General features: G+C 32.1%; 1 protein-coding gene and 1 non-coding gene across 10 annotated transcripts in view; one reads left to right on the top strand and one right to left on the bottom strand.

Annotated features, from left to right (window-relative positions):
• Rbp6 (RNA-binding protein 6) overlaps nucleotides 1–26,948 on the bottom strand; it is a 285,917-nt gene that overhangs the window by 246,426 nt on the left and 12,543 nt on the right. Inside the window, exon 1 of one of the 9 annotated variants that reach the window (XM_081985301.1) lies at nucleotides 18,398–18,428. The exons of 7 other annotated variants lie outside the window; for them this stretch is intronic. The gene's annotated coding sequence lies outside the window, so the exon portion shown is untranslated. Of the gene's footprint in view, nucleotides 1–18,397; nucleotides 18,429–26,948 lie in introns of those variants that run through there. One more of the 9 variants, XM_081985302.1, reaches the window with a different exon arrangement.
• Nucleotides 25,075–25,147, top strand: TRNAV-UAC (transfer RNA valine (anticodon UAC)). Its single transcript has one exon. It is a non-coding gene; the product is annotated as a tRNA-Val (tRNA).

The raw sequence follows: 26,948 nt of genomic DNA, 5'->3' as shown, positions 1-26,948 counted from the left end.
CCTCAAGTGTGAATTGGTTTGTTTAGAGTTGCTGAAATTATCTTTTTCAATTCTCAAAAATAGGCTTTAATGGGTTTTTGGTTGGCTTAGCAATTTGTATTCTAACCGTCATCACTATAAAAGCTCAACTTTTGAAAAAACCAGCTTATTTCTTAAAATATGACTTCTAATTAAGGTTTTATATTATGTTTTAATGGCACTTCTTGTTGACGAGAAATTATAAGCTAAATCGGGCAATTTAGCAATTAGTTGGAAATTTAATCGGCACTCTCTGGTCGCGCCTTCTAGCGGCACCAATTAGCAAACTAAACGATACACGTTTTTAATTTATCATCTTAACTCAGAAGTTCATTAAATAATGACCTAACTGATTAATTTTCTTCTTTAGAATATGTGGGGTTTTTGGTAATGTCTTCTTTCAGAATTTCTAAGCAATTAGCCAGCTCAATAATTTTAACACGTTCTTCTTCGTTTCTGACCCTGATTTGTTTGACACAATGTAGTTGAAAACAAGTCGATTTAAATGACCGTTCTCTAGAAGCAAACTAGAAAATCAAAGTTGAAGCTATTTCCCGTAGTGAGGACACACAAGAAAAATGTCAAGAAAATAACAGACCATTTTTATGACTAGCCGACAGCTACGAGCAACTTGTTATTGACACTAAAGGAAAGAAAATTTAATATTGGACATGAGATAGCTTTGGGAAACGGAATACTGGTTATATGCGATCTCTTGCGTATCAACATCAGGGTGAATATATTATTTTATCTTGAACGATTTTGTTATTTGAGACCTTTTGTAAGATCAAACAAACGTTCAGGCAGTGGTGTGATGTAATTACCAAATGGGATTACAACGTAAAAAGCTTTTATTGTGTGAGTCATTTTATAAATCTCCCATGTAACGCAAACAGAAATAGACAATGGTCCAGGACTTAATGCAAACACTGCAACCACATGATTTTTGCATCATAAACCCCACAATATATAGCACCTAAATTATGTAGATTATTGTTTTGTTGTCTGAGAAACCCGTACAAAACTGAGTCAATCTAAAATTAAATCTCAAAATTCACACCCTTTTTTAAAGTTTGTTATTGATAGTAAGTTTGGGAATGTCATTATCTTACGTGCATAATGCAACAATGTTCGTGAATTGCTAATATACATAGAAACAATAATGTCTAATTATTACTAATTAGAAATTCCGATGCCAGTTCAATTGTTTCGGCATGTAGGATAGTGGTAATTGAGATGATATTGCTAGTTATACTAATTTATGGAATATTGTATTATATTGAGGTGAATTGTAATCGCCGTTTATCCACTAGGAACATTATACAGAATTATTCACCAGTTTAAATGAACATTTATTTTCCAGATTTTAAATAACTGAATTTACACTCTAAATATTAAACATTTTTGTTGTTTTTTATGTCAAGAATTTATGAAAAATAAATCTGCTTTTATTCCAAATAAACCTGTTTAGCTATGTTTGTTGTTTTTTTTTCGAGTCTTTAATGTATTTTGAAGTTATGAACAATCATCATTACACCAAAGCGCAAAACATTAATAACGCATCAGTATTTCCAAGCCAGTTCCAATTAATTGAAATAATAAATACAATTGTCAGATACGTTAATGATTTCACGCAATGTGCGAATAACAATTTATTCGCTATTGTTCGAATATCTTCAATTCGGATTTCTAAACCAACAGTTGCACAATAATTATTTATAAATCGGCATTACAATAACAATGCTTCTGTGCGCGATACTTTTCGATTTGAAGCCGGAAACCAAATATTGCATTATAAATCCCGAAAAGCTAGTACAAAATTGAATTTCCACGGCCATGGAAAATGTATTCCAGAGTGTTGAGCCAAGTTTTCTTTTTTTTAATGTTTTAATGAAATTATATTATTTTTTGAGGGAAATCTAATTTTCAATTTTAACATGATGTCTGGTTTTTGTTTGTTTTCACTAATAGTGTATTTCGTTATCACATTACTGGTTGTTGAAACAAATTTAACGCAAATCGGTAAAAAACAACAAAATTATATCTCGTAAAATACATTTATTTGTAATTTACCTAGATGGGATACCAAACTCCCTAAAAGATCATTAAGAATGAAGGAGTTGATCATCAATCACTTGGCTTAACATATTCCAAGCCTGTGAACGACGCATTTGTGAAATGCCTTTTCATTTGAGTCTCAAATGGGTCTTCTTATTGTTCGAAAAATAGTTGACAGCCCCTCTGGGGAGAACGAATGTAGTTAATACTGTGAAACTCAAAAGGCAGTAAACTTATGCAGCTTTAAATCAAAAAATGGAATCGCTTACTAAGTTTAGTCACTAATTTTGTGTAAAAAAATAGTATTTACTTAAGAAATTTTAAGTTTTTAGTTTTTGAGATAACGTAGGGTAAGTGAATTTGGTTAACCACCCAAACCGTTCATTAAAAGTTTATCAGGATCAGAAATATTTATAAAAATTTGAAATTTTGGAAGTAAGAAATTTTATTCTATATTTTAAAAATATTTTCATTTTTCTGTCACTTCTGGTTCAACCGGATGTCCACTTGTTTATTTTAAATGAAACATCCTGTATATTATTGTGTTTTTGAATAGTCCTATCGATTTCAAATATTTTTGATGTACCATATCCTATAGCTATCTGCAACGGTTTTCGAAATATTGACGTTGGGAAAATGACATTTTTAGTTTTTGGAGTGTCATATCTCCTAATTTGAAAAAGATGCTTGTTCTTATTTTAATTTTTTTTTATATTATATAATAATATACAAGGTGTTCCATTTAAAATAAGCAAGTTGACATCTACTTCCGGTTAAACCGGAAGTGAGAGAAAGATGAAAATATTTTTACCTACGACCTCAGTGTAAATAGCTATTTACGCATAGTTTTCCGTTACGTAATAAACCTCTTTACGCACAGTTGTAAAAAAAATGCACAGTTTTAAGATCGGCCACAAACTATCGCTCTAATGCTGGAAAAAATTGATTTTGTTTTCATTTCTTCCTTTATAAGAGTATATTAGATGGAGATCATCGCATAATGCATTCTTCATACAGTTTTAAGTAACTACCACTTCGTCTAGAAAATTATCTGCAATAGCAAACACATCAAGTAATATTACTGAAAGTTTTCCCTTTCTTCTTGATAACTGTAATATCACCATAAATAATTATTTTAAGAACAACACTAATAAATTATTTAAGTAACTTAATTTGTGAATTTTTTTTATTACGTTATTATTTTTTTCTTTAGTGTCATAATACCTAGGATTAGTACAATATGATGTCAATACGTTGAAAATATACTTTTTTAATGAAAAGTTACTCTAAATTATATAAATTACGAAAACAGGACTTTCCATTTGGTCGTGGGTAAAGTATAATACGTCACACGTGCTCTAAGGCATTTTACACACTCATGGAATTACACACTCGCCGTTACGATATCGTGCGTAAAATGCTTCTTACAGCACTATGAACGGTTTTTTTAACAGACACAATGTAGTCTTTGTCCCAGGAGAAGTGGCAGGGACGACATTTACTGGGACGTCATATTGAAATTCACTTCTGTCTTAGATTACTTCTTAAAATTTTGTTTAACTTTAAGCTGTTTAAGTACGAAAAAGCAAATTTTAGGTTTTAATTTGGCATATTATAATTTACAATTTAGAAAACTTAGTTGTTATTTAGACACAATTAAGCAATTAAAGTTCGATGTGCTACCACGGTTTATAAATGTTTCAACTTTCTGGTCAGTGAACCAAAAATTAAGCAAAAAGGTTACCAAAGAGTGGCTTAATGCAATGAAATTTTCAAAGCTAGATTTAGTATTCACAACAATTTTACTAGATAACCTTTTTACTAATTAGTATAATGGGAAACTAGCAGTATTATAAAGTCATCCACCGCAAACCCGCCGTAACGAATTAAGCTTGGTAAAGTGCAAATATATGCAAAAAGCGATTCATCGCTAATTAATTCAAAACAGTGTTGAAAATAGTCTATTTCAATAGCGATTAGCACCTGCAGCTAACACCGTTGGTTTCATTTAAAAACTAATTACGGCTACGTAACAAGATGAATAACTTTCGGCCAGTGGTCACGTTTAGGTGAACAGTAAAGTGCATTAGTCCTAAAAATGGTTCGAGGCAAGAAGTCACTAAATTATGTCGCAATTTGAATAAACTGTAAGGAAATAAACGTCTTTCGAGGAAAACTCGGTTCGTGGGAATGTTGACTTACTTTGAAAAGAGGAAGACACAAACAGTACTCGAGGGGCAAATATAATATAACAGGACATATTAGGCATGTTTATTTTAAATTCTTTCCACTTTTGACGACGAAAATCGTATGCACGGTTTGGAAGAATGTAAACAGAAAAGTTTGCCGATTTGTTTTGCCAGGAATTTAATAAAATACTTTCCAGCAGGGAGCACGAAAAAGATAAAAGGGTTGATATATGTGTTGGATTTTATCTCTTGTCTGGATTTGTTCGAAAACTATGTATGTACGTATGCTGAACAAATTTCATAGACGTTTGTCAAGACTTGAAATTTTCTTTGATTTACATTCAACCGCAGTAATTAGTGTGAAACGGCTACATGCAATAAAAACAGATAAAACGTAAATCGAATAACTCAACAAATTAAGCTTATCTATTCTAGAATAGCAACAAAGGAAATTCGTGCCACAAGCTTTTCTAATGCATTACATTTTCTTATCTGTGCCGTTCATCCGACGCGACATTTTTTCCTGTTATTTTTGCTTCATTACGTGCATTTACACTTGGAACGATACCACACTTATCATTTTACAAGTTTTAAAAGTTTCTACAATCTATGTATAGTAGGTTAACAGCACACCTAGGGCCGGTATTTACACTTTAGAATAATTTTAAACCAAACCTTGAAATCAGGCATCAAATGATCAGGTCATTTCTGTATAGAGAATATTTTTTCAAGAAGTAATATTTTCTCTTTTTAAATCATTCTAAAGTGAATTGTGCAATAAAAGTGGAATTTCTCCTCGACAAAATTCACAGAGATACAAAAAGATGGAAATGCTGCTTGAAAGTTCGCACTAGCTGTACATTTTTTATGCATGAGTTGAAATTGGCACTGTTTGTTCAAGACGAGTTATTTTATGCTAAACACTGCCTTAAAATATTCTTTCCAGACAAAACACTAAACAACTCGACAGTTTCGTATAGTCGGTGTATAAAAGAAGTTATTTATACATGCGACTTAAACCAACAAAAGATTTTATTTACAAAATAGCAAATTTTCAGTTCACTCAACTTTTAAATGTTTTGTCATCCTGATATGCAAATTAAATTCCCAATCGTATATAAGGCTAATTTTTACGGTAAAGACCGTAACCCGAAGGATATTTTTATTTTTAGCCATTACCCGACCTAATTTCCTGTAGCGACATCGTCTGAGAAAACACAAAACGTTATTTTAACTGAGTGGCGGAAAATCGAAGGATAACGCTGTCACCACAAAAACTGGACTGGCGTTATTTTAAGAGATAAGATCGCACTTTAATAACACCCTGTGCTGTAGTGGTTTTTGTAAATTGTAAGATTTTTAAAAGTGTGAATATTTGTTCCAAAATGTTTGTGCAATAAACCAAAAAAACTGTACGTTACCGTTTACCTGTTAAAGCCAACCAAATATGAAAAATTGTAATGTTTCATAGACAATGTAGAGAGAAACAAAAATTGGGGTCATTATGAGCGCAAGTTGTCTGTTTACTTTAAACTCAGGTTGGAGGAAGAGCAAAACCACGCAGCTATTGCTGTTTCATATTCAAATACCTTTACTAACCTTTACAAATAGCGCTTTGCACGGAAAAGCGGGCGTATCATGCACGTTCCTAAACTATTTAAATTTTCCATTTGGCAAATAACGAACCGTCCTTTCTGTTCGAAAATGGAAATAGAAATGCCACCGAACACATAAAGCCACTTTCGCCGAACTTGACGTTTCGTTCTCTTACATCCAATTTATTTCAGTTTATGTAGGTTTCTCGGTTGATGCTGTAAATTTTCGACTGTGATATCCAACGTGATATTAGGGATTTAATCATTGAGTATACAGAACACGAAACTAGTCTAATTGGAGCGATTTCAATGAAACACACAAATAATTTGAGGGAACAAGTCGCCGTAATTGTCATTTCAAATATTTGCAACTGATATGATCAGCCTTTTGTTTTCATTCCAGTCAGAAGCCTTTAGGAGCCTTTGGAATGTGCCAAAGACTTCTGAATGCTACTGAGAACTTTCTGAAAAGTTTCAGAGTCCCCTACAACTGTCTAGAACTTTCTCAGAACTGTTTTAAATTGCCAGAGGCCTCTAGAACCATTTTGAAAGTTTCATAGATCTCTAAATGCTATTGAGAACTTTGTGAAAGGTTTCAGAGCTCTCTACAATTGTTTTAAACTTTCCCAGCACTGTTTTAAATTGCCAGAGGCCTCTAGGAGCATTTGGAAAGTTTCATAGATCTCTAAATGCTATTGAGAACTTTGTGAAAAGCTTCAGAGCTCTCTACAACTGTTTTAAACTTTCTCAGAACTGTTTTAAATTGCCAGAGGCCTCTAGAACCATTTTGAAAGTTTCATAGATCTCTAAATGCTATTGAGAACTTTGTGAAAAGCTTCAGAGCTCTCTACAACTGTTTTAAACTTTCTCAGAACTGTTTTAAATTGCCAGAGGCCTCTAGAACCATTTTGAAAGTTTCATAGATCTCTAAATGCAATTGAGAACTTTGTGAAAAGTTTCAGAGCTCTCTACAACTGTTTCAAACTTTCCCAGAACTGTTTTAAATTGCCAGAGGCCTCTAAAACCATTTTGAAAGTTCCATAGACCTCTAAATTCTATTGAGAACTTTGTGAAAAGTTTCAGAGCTCTCTACAACTGTTTTAAACTTTCCCAGAACTGTTTTAAATTGCCAGAAGCCTCTAAAACCATTTTGAAAGTTCCCTAGATCTCTAAATTCTATTGAGAACTTTGTTAAAAGTTTCAGAGCTCTCTACAACTGTTTCAAACTTTCCCAGAACTGTTTTAAATTGCCAGAGGCCTCTAGGAGCATTTTGAAAGTTCCATAGACCTCTAAATGCTATTGAGCCCCTTCTAAAAAGTGCCAGAAGCTTCTACAATTCTCTCTCTATATCAGCTTCCTCAGATCTGTTTGAAATTGCCAGAAGCCTCTAGAACTATTTTGAAAGTTCGATAGACCTCTAAATTCTATTGAGAACTTTGTGAAAAAGTTTCAGAGCTCTCTACAACTGTTTCAAACTTTCCCAGAACTGTTTTAAATTGCCAGAAGCCTCTAGAATCATTTTGAAAGTTCCATCGACCTCTAAATGCTATTGAGAACCTTCTAAAAAGTGCCAGAAGCTTCTACAAGTGTCTTAAACTTTCCCAGAACTGTTTTAATTTGCCATAGGCCTCTAGAATCATTTCCAAAGTTCCATAGACCTCTAAATGCTATTGAGAACCTTCTAAAAAGTGCCAGAAGCTTCTACAAGTGTCTTAAACCTTCCCAGAACTGTTTTAATTTGCCAGAGGCCTCTAGAATCACTTTGAAAGTTCCATAGACCTCTAAATGTTATTGAGAACCTTCTAAAAAGTGCCAGAAACTTCTACAAGTGACTTAAACCTTGTCAGACTTATTTTAAATTGTCAGAGGCCTCTAAAACAATTAAGAAAGTTCCATAGACCTCTAAATGCTATTCGGAACCTTCTAAAAAGTGTCAGAAGCTTCTACAAGTGTCTTAAACCTTTTTAGACTTGTTTTAAATTGTCAGAGGCCTCTAGGACCGTTTTGAATGTGCCAAAGGCTTCTAAATGCTACTCAGAACATTCTGAAAAGTTTCAGGGCCCTCTACAACTATCTTAAACTTTCTTAGAACTGTTTTAAATTATCAGAGGCCTCTAGAACAATTAAGAAAGTTCCATAGACCTCTAAATGCTATTGGGAACCTTCTAAAAATTGCCCGAAGCTTTCTACAAGTGTCTTAAACCTTGTCAGACCTGTTTTAAATTGTCAGAGGCCTCTAAAACAATTAAGAAAGTTCCATAGACCTCTAAATGTTATTGGGAACCTTCTAAAAAATGCCAGAAGCTTCTACAAGTGTCTTTCTTAAACCTCTCCAGAACTGTTTTAAGTTGCCAGAGACTTTTATGACAATTTTGAAAGTTTCATTAAAATGCTTTTGAGAACCTGAATGTGCCAGAAGCTTCTACAAGCGTACTTCCCAAACTTGTTTTAATTTGACAGAGGCAATTAAATTTACTTAGAAAATCATGGTTGGTTAGCTCAATATTAATATAAAAAAGGCTTGATACGTGAAAGGCCATTTGTAAAACGGAAGCGTTAAATAAGGCATTAAAACGTAATTCAACGATTACAGAAATGATAACCATAAAAAATAACAGTTGAGCGCTGCCAACACCCATTCACAATTTAATCTTTCAAAATACCGAAACAAATGGTTATTTAATTGCCCCTGAAGATGGTGTTTTAATTATTAATTCCGAACTGCCCACCAGCCAACCGTTAAAAAGATGCTAAAACAGAAAGAGAATATTTTGTGGATTGATGAAGGCTAATCGTGACAAAACGTTAAGGTTTTAGATCTGGTTTCGTTCCCATTTGAGGTCATAATAAATCATTCCAACTGCAACCATATTTGTCACGAAATACAACAACACGTGGAACGAAGTCATTAAAAAACCATAAAGAAACCACCAGGAAAAGAAAGACCGCACTCGGTGTATGGTGAATTATTGGAATCAGCTGGTAGAATACTGACTATATGTCATCGATTAAGCTTTTTGCAATGTTGCCGAAATGTTCGACATGAATTTCCTAAGAATCTTAGTTATTTATTGCGTCTATAAAATTGTCATTAAAATGCCATTTGTTTTAATAGTAGCGCTACATCAAATTGAAGGGGGTTCAGATTTGTATTTCAGGCGCCATTAGTGGGCTTATAAATGTCGAGAATTTTAATACAGATTTAAAAATAAATCCTTAAACTTAAACCAAAAAATATCATTTAGTACTTTTTGGTGCGGTTTTAAATAGAAAAAAAAACAGTCTGGCAACGGAAGACAAACTGCAATTCTCTGACGAATATTCGATGCACGGGTCTGAGCTATAAATAATATGTGGGAAATGTTGAACATCTGGTCAAGATTATTATGTAAATTTTTAATCTGTGGCGGTATTAGTTGGCGCGAGCAGTTAACAACAACCAGTTTTTCAAAGCAAATTTGTATGAATATTTGTTGCTTTCTAATGACATATTTTTATCATCATTTAAGTGATTAATCTTTAATTACATATACTGAAAAATGTATAGAATATGAAGGGACATAACGATCAGCTCTAGATCAACATCTTTATGCTACAAGAATCGTTTAGATGGAATATTAACAACCTGGCAGAAGACCACAACTTTCTTACAATTGAATAAAATTAGTAAAATTAGTGATTTCTACGTTTATCTTTAATTTATACATTATGTCATAATTCAGTCCATAAATGTTCAGTTTAAAAAATCAATTTCTTGTCATAACTGTCAGACTGCTGAAGCAGTTTTAATCAAATTTAGAACAAATTACATATGAAATTAATACTCATTATGTGATGTTAATGACGTTTGTTGAAACTGTCCAGTGGTGTAAATACAGAAAGATGGTTTTCATTTTTCTCTACGTCACTGAATATTTTTCAAAAATTTCAGTTTTTTTTACTTAATTTTTCAATTTGACAAAATAAGTATCTCTTACAAAATTCTGATTTGAAACTTTGTTGAAAGACAAAATGAAAGACTTTAGTTTTGAAAATTGACTTAGAAACCAGTAAATTTACTTTGAAACTGTGAAAATTCTTTGTAGTCAGTCGTTATAGTTTTCAGATAAGTTGGAAAATTTTAGTAGTGAAAATTGACTTGTAGCCATAAAAAACTGGTTTATCTAGAATTTTTTACAACAAATTCACACATTTCAACCCTGAAAATTGACTTGGACACCAAAAAGTGACTCTGAACTAATGAAAAGTGAGATCAAAAGCTTAAATTTTGCATTTGAAGTAAGTTTTCATAATTTAAAAATACATTTCAATATTTTAGTCTTCAAAATAGTCTTAAATACAGAATATTGATATTAGATTCATGAAAATTGACTTAAAGACTAACTTTTCAGGTTTTTTTACTTTGCTTTTCATTTTCTTAGAACTCTGAACTATTTTTAGGGCTTTGAAACTGCTTTCAGCTTGGGAAATTGGGTTTTAGGCTTATCTTTACCAAGTTTTTGACATAGCAGACTAAAAAAAACTATTTTTACATTTTTCGTAGGCTTAATTATGCCATTTCATGCTTTGTCAGTATTAGTTTGACTACTAGACGCTTCACTGTGCTTTAAGACTGAAAAATCGAATTTTAAACTATTTTTTATAGTAAAAGTTAAGTTTCAGACTCTTCATTGATGAAAGTAAACAATTTTGGCATTAAATGCTACAATATTAGTCTAAAACTTTAATTTTTAGAATAAAATTAGTCTGACTGTCTGACAGTTGTAGCAAAAAAAGATTTTCAAAACTGAATTTTGGAGGTCTGTGTTTTCCTTAAAATGACATAATGTGTGTCAACTTATTTTTTGATGGGCTATCGATTGGTGAATTATTGACATTTAAAACTGGACCACCCTGTATAGTGTGATAAATTTTTCGCTTATTCTAAATTTACAAAAATATATAAGGCGTACCATTTAAAAAGAAGAATGTTTGGTTCATATCTTAAAAACGATGTTAGTTTATGGACTACACCATGGTTCCTTTCGCAAAAAATCGAGCAAAGGTTTGCGAAAATCGTCTTTGCTAGTTTTGGGGATACCCGTTTGAGACATATTGTACACAGTTAAATAGTAATCGAAGAAATTTCATTACAGTCTCTATTTTTGATACTAAACAACAATCAAAACTTTCTTGACGTAACTTTCCGGAAATTGTTGCCAAGCGATTTAAAATTATAAAGTTCTGATGAAACCAATTCCGTAACACATACTGCAATTGTTGGGTCGCTCTACTGGAACATAGGCGTTTAGGGAGCACAATGGAAAAGAAAAACGACCGAATGAGTTTCCAATGTAGTATTTTAAAGCAATTCGTATGTTTTAAATCGCTTTGCATTGTTATTTAGAATAGGAATGTTGAAGTTCTTCCCACTAAAGAATAAGTTTAAGTATTAGGGGTCTTTTTTTACTACTTTTGAAGTTCAATATATCAAAATGTGCAATTTTGGCAATTTTTTATTTTATTCCAGGAGGGCACATCAAAGAGTATATTTATACGAAAGGACCTTAAATTAGCTAAAATAAGTACAAAAAACGCAGTTTAAAATTTTTAATTTTTCAAAAAAATTGATTAATACAATTAATACTTCAGCAAACTGTTTGAACAGTTGTCATCAAAGTTTCAAATCCTCCAAGCAGTATTTACCTAATAGATTAAGACTCATTGTCTAATTATTGGCAATCGGAAAGTCTTAGCAGCAGAATACACAAACGAGTACAAAATTCAAACATTAGAAGGTAACTGACATGACATAATGTCGTTACACGAAGATTCGTGCTTGAGTTACACTTCCTGCAATTACACCGAAACGAACAGAACTTTTTGAGAAGGTCGCAAATTGCAAACATTCGTAGCAGCAATTAAACGATTACAATGGTGCACCAGCACAAGAGAAGGTGGTTTGGCTGGATTTAAAGACCCTGTACTTTATTTTAAGCGTGGCTCGTATTACATAATTGAATGGACTTGTTTATTGCTAGAAATGTTTTACGGTTCATCTTGAAATGCTATGTTTTATCGCCCAACAATTTTTACTAAAGAATCGTAAAACCGGTTTGGTTATATGTCTTACAGTTTTAGAGTTTCATGGGCCATCGCGATGTTAAAACTTTGTCAAGTTTTAGCATGAAAGTTTGTGGTTATCATTTTGGAAATTGTTATTAATAATTATGATGTAACATAAAATTTCGGCCACCCTGTACAAGATTATTGATTAAAATCGGTTTAGGTAGAAAAAGCTGGTTCGTGCAGGCACAATGAGCTTTTAAACTTAAAAGCTAATTTCCGTAGAATCAATGTTTTACAGTGAGCGTGTAAAATCCAAACTAGAAGCCATTTTGTCATGAATATCAGAATTCACAAAACCATCAGTACTGTTGCCTGATCAACAAATTGTTTCATCTTAGAACAAAATTAAACTTTTATGGTAATTCACAGTTTTCGTTCGTGACACTCTCGAACTTCAAAGAAGGAATATGGCATTTCAATAGTACGAATCGCAGGTTTGTCAATATTTAACATGGCTCGGTGCCAACGCACATATCAATGTAATATTGATGGAAAACCGTATGGAGATTTCATACTGAAGGGAATTCTTGGTAACTCACGACTTACCGGAGTCTGTGTTGACCTGAAAGGCTTCAACTTAGTTTAATGTCTTTTTTATACAAAACTGTATAAATTGATTACGTCGAAAACTCCAATAAAAATGGAAGTTTTCAGGAAGGCCGACTTTACTGCCTCCATCTTTGGCTATAAATAAGAAAGTTTCGCCCTATGTGACATTATATGTACTAAATTCTGGAATCCTAAAACTTCAGGTATTTTCTTGTGAGCCACTCTAGAACAAGTTTTCATTCTCTGCATTGCAACGTACTGCGGAAATGTTTTCAAGCACATTATACAGGGTGGTGTTTTAATGCGAATATAATGGTCGAGATAGTTTGAAAAATAATTCCTTTTGCACTAGGACAGTTGTTATGGTTATTTATCTACCAAGGACGTTATGGATAATAATATAATGTCATAAAGACAAGCGCAAATGTGTATATTGTATTGTGTATTACGTATTTTGTTTCTAAGGTATTATAGAAAAATGGATAAAACATAACATTTTGTATGTGCGATGACGAGTTTAATAACAAATTAACCCATCTAAACTAAAATATTCCCTATATCTGTTAAAAGCCTTAAGAGAAAATGCGAGGGAATGTTCCAAGAATCTGCTAAAAATGTCAAGAGTAATCTAAAAACAGACATTAAAATATAATTTTTTATCTACAACAATTTCGCACTATTTTCACTGTCATAATAACCTTTATTACCGCACTAGTGCGTTAATTTTTGGTAACGTTCAAACGCTTCTTGGTATTTTTACTTTTTGAAATTCAATATCTCCATAACATGAAGAGCTAGAGAGGCCAGTGTTTACTCATTTTGTAGTATTTTTTATCCTCTTTTTAATTAGTGAAATCTACAAGAGTTCAAATAAAAAGGTTACAATCATTAAAAAATTGATTGATTTTTACAAAAAGTGCAATTTTGGCAATTTTTTATTTTACTCCAGGAGGGTTCCAATGCACATAAAAGAGCATATTTACACCAAAAGACCTTAAATTAAGTGAAATAAGTACAAAAAAAGCACTTTAAATTTTTTCATTTTTCAAAAAATTTTAAGAATGGGGGGGTATTAGGGGTCTTTTTTGGCTACTTTTTGAAATTCAATATCTCGGTAACATGAAGAGCTAGAGAGGCCAGTTTTCGCTCATTTTGTAGTATTTTTTATCTTCTTTCTAATGGCGTTTTAGTGAAATCTACAAGAGTTCAAATAAAAAAGTTACAATCATTCAAAAATTGAAAAAATTCCATTTTTACAAAAAGTGCAATTTTTGGCAATTTTTTTACTCCATGAGGATTCCAATGCACATAAAAGAGCATATTTACACCAAATGACCTTAAATTAAGTGAAATAAGTACAAAAAAAGCACTTTAAATTTTTTCATTTTTCAAAAAATTTTAAGAATGGGGGGGTATTAGGGGTCTTTTTTGGCTACTTTTTGAAATTCAATATCTCGGTAACATGAAGAGCTAGAGAGGCCAGTTTTCGCTCATTTTGTAGTATTTTTTATCCTCTTTCTAATGGCGTTTTAGTGAAATCTACAAGAGTTCAAATAAAAAAGCTACAATCATTCAAAAATTGAAAAAATTCCATTTTTACAAAAAGTGCAATTTTGGCAATTTTTTATTTTACTCGAGGAGGGTTTCAATGCACATAAAAGAGCATATTTACACCAAATGACCTTAAATTAAGTGAAATAAGTACAAAAAAAGCACTTTAAATTTTTTCATTTTTCAAAAAAATTGAAAGAATGGGGGGGTATTAGGTGTCTTTTTTGGCTACTTTTTGAAATTCAATATCTCGGTAACATGAAGAGCTAGAGAGGCCAGTTTTCGCCCATTTTGTAGTATTTTTTATCCTCTTTCTAATGGCGTTTTAGTGAAACCTACAAGAGTTCAAATAAAAAAGTTACAATCATTCAAAAATTGAAAAAATTCCATTTTTACAAAAAGTGCAATTTTGGCAATTTTTTATTTTACTCCAGGAGGGTTCCAATGCACATAAAAGAGCATATTTACACCAAATGACCTTAAATTAGGTGAAATAAGTACAGAAAAGCACTATAAAATTTTTAATTTTTCAAAAAAATTTAAAGAAAGTTGGGTATTAGGAGTGTTTTTTAACTACTTTTTGAAATTCAATATCTCGGTAAGAAAGAATGGGGGGGAATTAGGGGTCTTTTTTAACTACTTAAACGAGAGAAAATAAAATAAAGCTTTGTACACTAAAATACCTCAGTAATTTCAAAATAAAAATATTAACGTGTTGAAAGTTATAACTAATGGTAAAAATTTTTATGGACTTCTCTTTTACAGTCTGTAAACCATTGCCCAATGGTATGTCTAATTGATGTTTATCGTTTCTTGTTCATTTATCAAACAGAATTTTATAGCTTTAAACTTTACAACGTCATAATACATAAACGTTCACTAATTAAATGTAATTTCTGACTTTCAAGTACTTTAAGTAGTTTTGATAAAAATTCTCTTTTATGATCAAAAGGTACTTTTTATTTTTGTGTTTGCATTGCATTTAGCTAAATATTCTCACTTTTCTGCTAAAGTCTTAAACTTTTTTAGTTTTGTTTAATAAAGAAAAACACTATTACTCAAACAATCATCTTTAAAGCAGACAGAGAGCTGCGTGCTAACAATGGGGCTGTATTCGAGGAACATCCTGTATGCAAATATACTTAAGACGGTAAAAATATCGAACAATGTTTTACTTTCCTCGCTATTTAACCTATACTCCGTTAGGCGCATTGTTATCAAACTATAAAGCTGTGAAACTGAGTGTGCTTGAATATTCATAATAGTAAAAAAGCTAAAAAGTTTGTTAATAAGCTGCAGAGAAAATATTTGTTGTTTTCTGATATTATGGGCATAGATAAGTAGGTCATAAGCTATCGTAAAATACCACTAGTTTACTGGTTGCGTGTAATGGAATAATTTAAATTTTTCTATTAAAACTACTTAAAGCAGTTCATAAACATCATCAATCTCATGGTATTGATCCGTATAGGGAAGGGCCACTTAACAACGATTTTTTAGTCTGTTTAGGGGAATACAAAAAATAGCAGTGGCGGGGAATGTTAAATGGTTTAGTTACAAAACAGAGAGTATCACTTTTCTTGCAAATATTATCTTTGTTACACGTTCTAAGTTACAGAGAAGGTTTCTTATTACGTTTTATATACAGGGTGCCACAAATTGGTGTAATTGATTAAATAATGGCAAAAATTTGGTGCTTAATAATAAGCCCTTTAAATTTCAAACATTTCTATTACTTCCAGTGATTAAAATTAGATTTTTTGTAGATTTATTTGATGAGATAACTGAAAATAAATTTTTAGATATAAATAGACTGGTTGTACTAATGTATGAAATCGTAAGCAAAAGAAAAAAATCCATTGATAGTTATCAGCTACAACTAAATGAATATTGTGCGTGTTTGCAAAAGAATTGAATTACTTTTATGTTCCAGAAGACTTTAAAAAATTACATGTCGACTATATTTGCTATGTCCGATTTATGTGATAACTCTATTAAAAATCTCCCCCAGATGGGGTTGCGTAATGAATGTGTGGACAGAGGACATTTAGAATTTCTACCCCCATACTTTGGAGCGTATCCCACAAAAGTGATAGTGGTATTTATCGTTTAGCACCATAGATTGTCTACGCGGGAACATAAATTAAATTGGGTGGTGCGATTAATAAATCAAAAAGGGAAAGAAACCTGAGGTGCTGATCCTTTGCCATGATACAGTGGCGTAGCAATGGGCTTAACTAGTCATAAGTACTTTTTTCAAGCTAAAAGATCTTCAGTTCAGTTTTGCATTTTGTATTACAAGTTTTACCTAAAAAGGAAAATCGATACCGTGTAATGGTTTAAGAAAGTGGGTCAGAACCGTAAGGTGCGACTATGTCTTGAGTATTCAGATAAGAAAACCCTCCACACCCTTGTTTAGTTGACCCTACGTTACAGTTCTGTTGGTTTGGTATCTAAATGTTTATCTATTTGACGCTCGATAAAGCCATTAGCCAACCAATAAATCAGACCTTAGAGTTACAGCATTATTATTGTATCTTTTTCCTAATTGTTAAGTCACTGATACCTGCTTAAAGAGAAATCTCAACGCAGTCAATTATAAAGTCGCTTCCCTTTTTAGAGGGTTTTTGGCCTTAAACAATAAAGCCTCTTTCGCTCAAAGAGATTCGAGTCTATAAGAAATTCGCATTAAAAGCTCCATATTAAGAGCTGCCGAACGCTTTTCTCAATAGCTTTGAAGAGTGAGTAAATACTTTATCGCTTTCCCGGGCTTTGAACACTTTTCCGATAAAGTTCGTGTAACTTAAAAAATGCAAATTTTTTCTGTAATTAACATTTAGCATTGTTCTGTATTAAAGTAATGGAAACAGAAGAAAAAAGACAACTTATCCAAGCAAAGTTTAAATTAATTATAAATTTTTATATGATTGTACTTTAATTCAGGTCGATTCAGTGTAATTTCATATTTCCTTTCCAGACTTTACTGCAGCTCTTTATGTCCGTAACTACCATCTAAATTGAGTGTAATTAACTCTTCTCATTCAGTTACAAGTAATAAATGAACGTTCTGAGATATCAAATTATAAGAAGCTGCAACTGCATTTTGATGCTATCAAAGAACTTCGAGCAAAGCCAAATGGGCATTGATTGCAACGTTTATCAAAGGCGTTATTTCAAATATTACTTATTACAGTTATGTTGATTACTTTTTAAAAATATGAATTATTCTAGTTGTGAAACGTAACAATTGAGTTATTTGACTAATATTGGCATTTTGTATCATCTCGTCTCTACAGTGTTGCAACCTCAAAATTATCAAATGTCTTTTGCAATTTCAGCTGATATAACTGTCTAAATTTTTCAACGATTAAATCACATTTTAAAAGTCACGTGACGGATTTTGACAGGTGTCAACTAGAGTGTTTTGAGCTCAGAATTGGATTATCACCGTCACGTGACCTGTCTCTTGCAATTTCAACTTTTGCAACTCTCTAAATTCAATTTAGCAAAATTTTCTTAGCTCAAACTGTTTCTATGGTCACGTGAGCCTTTACAGTGCTGCAACCTCAAAATTATCAAATGTCTTTTGCAATTTCAGTTTATATAACGGTCTAAATTTTTCAACGATTAAATTACATTTTAAAAGTCACGTGACGGATTTTGACAGGTGTCAACTAGAGTGTTTTGAGCTCAGAATTGGATTATCACCGTCACGTGACCTGTCTCTTGCAGTTTCAACTTTTGCAACTCTCTAAATTCAATTTAGCAAAATTTTCTTAGCTCAAACTGTTTCTATGGTCACGTGAGCCTTTACAGTGCTGCAACCTCAAAATTATCAAATGTCTTTTGCAATTTCAGTTTATATAACGGTCTAAATTTTTCAACGATTAAATTACATTTTAAAAGTCACGTGACGGAATTTGACAGATGTCAACTAGAGTGTTTTAAGCTCAGAATTGGATTATCACCGTCACGTGAAATGTCTCTTACAATTTAAGCTTTTGCAACTCTCTAAATTAAATTTAGCAAAATTTTCTTAGTTCAAACTGTTTCTATGGTCACGTGACTGTTTTTGACATACGTCAACTAGCCTTTACAGTGTTGCCATCTCAAAATTGTATAATCAAAGTCACGTGACGTGTCTCTTAAAATGTCAGCTTTTACAACTGTCTAAATTATGATTACCAAATTTTCAACGTTTAACCTTCATTTAAAAAGTCACCTGAAGGATTTTGACAGGTGTCCACTGGCTTTTACAGTGTTGCAAGTTTAAAGTCACGTGACGTGTCTCTTGAATCTTTCTTTTGAGTTAGACATGTGGTACTTACGATTTGTTTTCGCAATTCTGTGAAGATGTTAAACAGTGCGCCACCTACCTGAAATCAAAAAAAAATCTCTAAACATTAAACTAAACATTAATATAAAGTTGTTTTGGTCTGCTCAACTTTACACTGTCTGCTTCTGTTGTGACCTTTACTGCACAATTTAATTTGCTTATACAGGGTGGTCCAGTTTTAAATGTCAATAAGACACAGACCTCCAAAGTTCAGTTTAAAAAATCGTTTTTTTTGCTACAACTGTTGGACCGAAAATAGTTTTTTAAGTCTGCTATGTCAAAAACTTGGTGAAGATAACCCTAAAAGTCGGTTTTCCAAGCTGAAAACAGTTTTAAAGCCCTAAAAATAGTCTAGGGTTCATTTTCATGGATCTAATGTCAATATCTTGTTTTTGAGACTATTTTCAAGACTAAAATATTGAAATGTATTTTCAAATTATGAAAACTTACTTCAAATGCAAATTTTAAGCTTTTGATGTCACTTTTCATTGGGTTAGAGTCACTTTTTGGTATCCAAGTCAATTTTCAAGGTTGAAATGTGTGAATTTGTAGTCAAAAATTCTAGATAAAGTAGTTTTTCATGGCTACAATTCAATTTTCACTACTAAAGTTTTTCAACTTATCTGAAAACTATAACGACTGACTACAAAGACAGTTTTAAGAATTTCAAGTCAATTTTCACAGTTTCCAAGCCAATTGTCAAGGCTAAAGTCTTTCAATTTGTCTGAAAACTGTGAAAACTGTATACAAAGACAATTTTTAAGCCACTCAAGTAAATTTTCACCGTTTCAAAGTAAATTTACTGGTTAATAAGTCAGTTTTCAAAACTAAAGTCTTTCAATTTGTCTGGAAACTATGAAAACTGGCTACAAAAACATTTTTGAAGCTTCCTAGTTCAATTTTCACCGTTTTCAAGACAATTCTTAAGTTGGGTTGGTTTTGGGTCTTTGGACGTAATAACTCAATTATCTAGTAAACAAAGTTTCAAATCAGAATTTTATAAAAGATACTTATTTTGTTAAATTGAACAAGTAAAGTAAAAAAAATTGAAATTTTTAACAGACAGAGACAGTTTCGACAAACGTCATTAAATCACCTAATGAGTATTAATTTCATATGTATTTGTTCCAAATTTGATTAAAATTGCTCCAGTGGTCTGACAGTTATGACAAGAAACCGATTTTTTAAACTGAACTTTTATGAACTGTATTTTCCTTGAGAAGCATTTTTCATGAAAATGACATAATGTATGTTAACTTATTTTTTGATGGGTTATCGAATGGTGAATTATTGACACTTAAAACTGGACCACCCTGTATATTGATAATAATTCAATAATACTTAATACTTGGATCATTAGCTAAACAACATCAATCATATGAGTATGATTGAACGGGAAAAACACTTTCCGCACGTGATAGAAAAAAAAAATTTCAAAGTCTATTTTTATAACATTGTTTGTCACTTTTGTCAAGATATGCAAAAAGTACTGGTAAAGATAAACATTTACTTACAAAACAAATATAATACTTTTGTATAATTTTGCTATAAAAAAAAATAATTAACTAACAACAATTTACAGTAAATGTCATAATATTTCGTCGAGCTTTATAATTAATATAATTAACAATAAAAAACACACTTTTTCGAAATTTACAACATTACTACTGCATTATTTAGGTTATGGCAATAACGATTGTTACCTTATAATTGGCGGAAACAGTTATGGGAGAATAAAATGGTCATACACTTGCAACGACGTAAACAAAAATCTAAATAAACCTATTGTTTACTGTAATTAGTATCATTTTTCATTGAGTACAAGTGGAAAAATTGCAGTAGTTTAATGCTGATTGTGGAGAATTGTTCTCCCACCCATTGCAACTTGATCTTACGATTTTGAATAGAACGAATTAGGTCGGGTGTCTCCACATTTGCTTATCTCTTGTACCCATATGGTTAAATACTGATGCGGGTGAAACAAAGCAGGGAATTGGGAACCGTTTAATTTTATACGAAACTTCTAGGCTTTTTTACCGTACTACAGACAATTGGTATCAACCGCTTAATTGGCAGCGAAATAAATTGGAAACGTGAAAACCTAGTGGGAATCATAAACCACGAATTCCTGCCTGAACTGTACGGTCGATACCTAATGCTTTTAATTTTAAAAAAGTGCATTGTTCCCTAGGGTTTTTGCACCTAATACGCTATAAAAATTGATACAGATATCGTTTAAAATTTCTATACAAATTTTGTTTTCTAAGAACGGTCTCTAAAGTTGTATTTTGCCATAATACTAAGACCCAATTAGCATTGTCCTAAAATTAAAATTTTAATATACTACTTTAGCAAAAACGAAACACAAAAGTTTCATGGGTATTTTCTTGTTTCGTCTGAAAGTAATCAACAATCTGATCAGTTCTGTTCTAAACCAGAAAACTGTTAAATTTAATCCCATAGGGGTACAAAACGCGAAACATACCTACTTAAAATTAGTGTAAAAATTAAGTCACAAACTTTGTGTTGTATTAGAGAGCAACAATAATAAGTTTTTCATGCATTACTAGTTTAGGCTTACTAAACTCATCTGGGAAGCCTTCTGAAACTAAGAGGATTTTCATTCCGGCAGTACTTACGTCCAAAAGTGGTAAATTATTAGCAAAATGAATAATTCACTCTTCCTTGGTTGCTGTACTAAATTTTAAACTTCTCTAATTGCTTAAATTACTGTCTCTATTCATTTAGCAAACCATCATGTTTTCTAATATTTTGGCAAGTAAATGCAAATTGTAAAAAATTTCTTACTGTAACCAGGAAGCTTTGATTGAACGTTTTAAATTCATGTTTATGGCCACTCATAAAAATGAGCAGTACACAGAGTAACTTCATCAGAAATGTAACAATTTTAGTCTATTTTCCTTTTAAAAATCGGTATACGTAAGCGACAAATAACGTGTCAAATCTGCTTTCGTATGGAAATCTGGCTGGTGCGATTCGCGGTCATAGATGCCGCCATCGCCGCCGGCAGCCGTTCCCGCAGGGCTATAAAGGAACGCGGGTGGCATCTCTATTGATTTTTGTGAGCCGGAAAATCACGACAAAAGCCCACGAAAGGGCATACATCCCATAGAAAAGGAATAACTTACATCTGCTACCCCCTGAATTGGTCCCGTAAAACATGTTTAAGGCGGTCAAGGATATAAGTTGTGTTTATTATCTGGCAATGTTCTGTTGTGACTCCCAGCGGTCATGGCGGTAAAGAGGTTAAATAGTCGTAAAACCAGGACTATGGTCTTTTGTTGACATCATAAAAATATCGCAAATAATTTGCTTACCAACATTCCGTAATAAAAGTGGGCGAAGTTCAAACGTCATTCTGGAAATTGCTGATACGTGATTGGCTATAATTAGTACGAGTTTCAACAAATTGAAACAGCTAACCTTGACAATGTGAAACCTATTATTATTATCTAACTAAAGTAGTAATTAAAGTTTTTAATTCTATTATGAACTGATCAAAATTGAATATAACCGTTTTTTAAACGGTTAAAAAGATTCTTCAATCACGTTTGATAGAGCAAGACAAAACGAACCTAGATACAAATTCTGCCAATTATAAGAACATATACGTTGTTATCAGGGTATTCCAAATGTTTCGAAACACTCTACCTTTTTCTGCAAAGTGAAAGCAAATATAAAATTTTGGAATATCAGGTAAGGTTATCTGAGTTTAAATTATGAAGAAAGAACAACCTGTTAATATGAAATTAGAACGTAGGGATGGCTTTCAAAATAGGCTGACATTTCGTGTCAAACATTTATAATGTGTTAAGTTACATTGCAAATTGAATAGAAAATGGTTCAATTAAATCAAAAAGAACGACCAACATCAGAACAGATATCTCCAGACACAAGAAATATTTAATTTACCGTATACATTTCTCATCCCTAATCCACTTTCTAATTTGACGTTATCTAGTACTTTAGTCAACAATTAAAGCTGTTGTTCTTTGTTCAAAGTTTAAACTCAGATTTCTCGAAACTGTCCGAATAAAACTTTGCAAAACCTTATTTGCTGATCCTAGGAATTTTGAAAGAACAAAGAAATTGATTAAAATTATTACCGATCCACTTTTCAGCTTGACTCGAAATCCCTAAATTTGACGGTCAAACCATGGAAATTGCCTTTCTTCTTTAGATTTGACTTAAAAAACACAATTTCCCTCTAAATTTTCAGAGAAAAGTTGAAATTGGCTGATAAAGCAATTTTCAAATTTTTTAAAAACTTTTGAGCCTATTAATTGCCTTGAAATACCAATATTTTACACTCAAACTATGTAAATTGTATTTCTTCTTGAAATTAGACTTGAAAGACCACAATTTTACCCCAAAGTTGCAAAGGAAAGGTCGATTTGGCTGGTAAAGCAATTTTCAAGTAATTTATAAACACTTGGTTTGAAAGTTGCTTTGAAATCCCTAAATTTGACGGTCAAACCATGGAAATTGCCTTTCTTCTTTAGATTTGACTTAAAAAACACAATTTCCCTCTAAATTTGCAGAGGAAAGTTGAAATTGGCTGATAAAGCAATTTTCAAGTTTTTTAAAAACTTTTGAGATTCAAAATTGCCTTGAAATACCAAAATTTTACGCTCAAACTACGAAAATTGTTTTTCTTCTTGAAATTAGACTTGAACGACCACAATTTTACCCCAAAGTTGCAAAGGAAAGGTCGATTTAGCTGGTAAAACAATTTTCAAGTAATTTAAACACTTTTGAGCTTGAAAGTTGCTTTGAAATCCCTAAATTTGACGGTCAAACTATGGAAATTGTCTTTCTTCTTTAGATTTAACTTAAAAAACACAATTTCCCTCTAAATTTGCAGAGGAAAGTTGAAATTGGCTGATAAAGCAATTTTCAATTTTTTTAAAAACTTTTGAAATTCAAAATTGCCTTGAAATACCAAAATTTTACGCTCAAACTATGAAAATTGATTTTCTTCTTGAAATTAGACTTGAAAGACCACAATTTTACCCCAAAGTTGCAAAGGAAAGGTCGATTTGGCTGGTAAAACAATTTTCAAGTAATTTAAACACTTTTGAGCTTGAAAGTTACCTTGAAATCCCTAAATTTGACGGTCAAACCATGGAAATTGTCTTTCTTCTTGATATTTGACTTAAAAGAACAGAATTTCCATCTAAATTTGCAGAAGAAAGTTGAAATTGGCTGATAAAGCAATTTTCAAGTTTTTAAAAACTTTTGACATTCAAAATTGCCTTGAAATACCAAAATTTTACGCTCAAACTATTAAAATTGTCTTTCTTCTTGAAATTAGATTTGAAAAACCACAATTTCACCCTAAATTTGCAGAGAAAAGGTCGATTTGGCTGGTAAAGCAATTTTCAAGTAATTTCAACACTTTTGAGCTTGAAATCCTAAAATTGGACGCTCACACCATGAAACGCTCAAACTGAATTAGGAGTATGGTCAATTGGGTTAAAAGTTGCACTAAATTACTTCTAACCTGAATTTATACAAAACGACCTTTCAAAACTCATTTTTCCTTACTAAATTTCGGTTAAGATTTCTCGAAACTGCCTGAATTAAACTTTGCTGATCCTAGGAATTTCGAAAAAAAATGTATTTAAATTATTACCTATCCATTGGTGGATGTAGCTGGTCCGAAGACCTGGGACCTAATAATTCCAAATTACCATCAAAAGATACATTTTTAAAGTGATATTCCAAAATTCCATCTTTGTAGCTTTCACCTTATGGAAAAAGGTAGACCGTTTCGAAACATTTGGAATACCCCGTATACAGTTAGTTTAGACTTTTAGAATCCGGATAAAGCAAAACAGTGGAAAATGTGGCAGTATAATATCCTTATGGCGTTGATAATTCCTTTTTCCGGCCTGTTAATGAAACAATTTTAATCAGAACACGTGTTAGCTAAACCATATCACCCATAAATTCGATTAACATTCCTAGCAATGGTCGATTTTCTCAATCACTAGCATTTTACCAGATTTTATATCCTACAATTCAATGCGATTACCGAAGTCTTTGCTAGTGCTAGTAAAGGATTATTCTGTTTTGTTCAAAGATAAATTTTATCAGTAAAAGGTTTTTTACCTTCGTAATGTGCAACACAAACATTACCTGAATTGCGTTTCACATTAGCTGAGCGAACTAAGTTTCTTTATTGGACTCAACGATCACTACCAGCTGTTTATTAACTCCAACGACATTTGAGACAACGGAAAATTTTCTTGTCAAAATTACCAGTATTTAGGAATAGAGATCATCTAGACCATGATGTAGATGACATGAGGTAGCATTGTTCGTGACGAATAGACTTTAAAATGATGCTTTTACAGCTTATACATGAATACAATTTAGCTAAAATGAATAATTCAAAGTCTTGTCGGCCAGTAAGTAGTTCTTCCGCACAAAACAAGCGACCGTCATTTTTCCTTTTTGAACAAAGTAAATAATGAGCGTTACTTCATTTCAGGACATAATAAATTGCGTCACTCGATTAAGTAAAAGTAGCCCAACCGGTTTGTTGTGCTCTTAAGCGTTACATTTTCATTCATAAAACCAAATCGAGGTCGCTGGTTTTTTTGCTAAAGTAGCGCCAGGTTCAGTTAAAGTAACCAATCATCTGGTTCCGTAGTGTAGCGGTTATCACGTCTGCTTTACACGCAGAAGGTCCCCGGTTCGATCCCGGGCGGAACCAAAAATGTTTTGATCTTTTTTCTTACAAATATCCAATTTAAAAAAAAATAATAATTAGAGTCAAGCAGGGTAATTCAAATTAGTATACTTTTTCCAGTATACTAATTTCATTTTGTATTTGGTGTGTATTTATTAAGGGAAACTGAAATATTACAATTTTTGTCTTTTTAAACTTTGAAATTTGTTGGCCCTGTTTTATAACCAAGGTTTTAAGTATGAAAGTTAATTTTAATCAGGAATACAACATCGTTTACAACTGCTCCTATTTACATTTAACCCCCTTGACTCTATACCTCTCGTTACATTCAGATGTTTGTACGAACTATTTGGAAACACCCTGTACTAAAGTCACATTAAAAACCGAACAAAATTGTTTTTTAGTGTCGCGTTACAGCATTAAGTGTAATTTTCCTGTCATTTGCATACTGAAAAACGGTTCAGAATAATAAGCCACCGGAAAGCAATTTCATGAAGACACAGTAAAATTGCACGGAAATTATGCTGTGCAGTTCAATCCAGTAGAGGGCATAATGGTGTGTACGTCAACAGTTCTTGGTAAATCTAACTGAGAAAATTTGTTGTAAAAAAAAACATAAAAAACAGATTTTTATGATCAACAGGATGTTCAGTGCACATGTACCTTGTGTAACCTTCATCTAGGTAATGGTGTGCAGTACACAGAAATAATGTTTTATTAATAATTATCAAATCGAGAGTTAGTCTGAATTGTAGACAGAAATGGGTCAAATTATTTAAAAAAAAATTAAAATCGACAAAAATAATGGATTCGCCGCATAAATTCCATTTTCTGATGAGTTTCTGCCTTGCGTATGCAGCAGAAGAGACGAGATAAAGTCGGATCGAGCGATCAATCAATGCACGTCACACGTTCAATTCATTTCATGGAGTAGGTCACCCCCACGGATTAGAACTGAACAGTATTGCCAATTTTCCTCCACGCAAAAGTAAAACTCAATTTACGATACTTAGTTGGATTTTAAGCTGAAAATTGTCAATATAGTATAGACACTTTAAAGGAAAACACTGTGTTGTTTTTTTCGTGAATGCCTTATTGTTTCCCGTTAGGAATTGGTCACGTGACAGTAAATATACATTTTTTTAATGAAATAGGAACAACATTTAATTTATTTTCTTGTAGAGGGTGGTAGTAGTTTTCAAGAATCGTCAGAATCTGATGTCAAAATTGACATATATCAATTACTTGTCAATTATTTTTTAATATCTAAGATAGTATATTCTAAAGCAAAAAAAATTGATTTTCTGTTTTAATATTTTTCGACAGAAAACCAACATAACCTCAGCCGAGATGTTGCTTGTAGAATAACAAACCGTCTTTATAACAAACTGTAATTTTTTACTTCAAAAATTATACTTATATAAGAATCCCTTGATAAAAAGAGAAAGTCACGTGACCACTTTATAAGGAAGTCTGAAGAGAGAAGATGAAAATCTTGTGACCAACTGTAAAATGATGTATCATTTGTGTGTATGTTCAAAATTATTCATCTTTGTCTAGAGTATTGATTTGCAATAATTCTCTTCTTATTATGGGATTCCTATGTGCAGTTTTGAAATGTCTACAGGGTGTCCCAAAGTTTGCCACTGGCATCCATACAGGCATGGTACTAAATATTTTTGAAGAAAAAATTTCAACCCCACTGGTTTCCCTACTCAATTTAGCTCAAATAAGCTCAAGAAAACAAGGGAAACAATACACAATATTACGTTTTTTATTTCAACTCCCTAACTTAACTAAACATTTCATTTTTGTCATTTTGTGT

Source organism: Ips typographus, linkage group LG8 (genome assembly GCF_016097725.1).
Source record: "Ips typographus isolate SLU linkage group LG8, UJ_Ityp_2.0, whole genome shotgun sequence".
NCBI classification, from domain to species: domain Eukaryota; kingdom Metazoa; phylum Arthropoda; class Insecta; order Coleoptera; family Curculionidae; genus Ips; species Ips typographus.
Note: the sequence above shows the minus strand (reverse complement) of the source record. Positions and strands in the feature narration are given on the sequence as shown.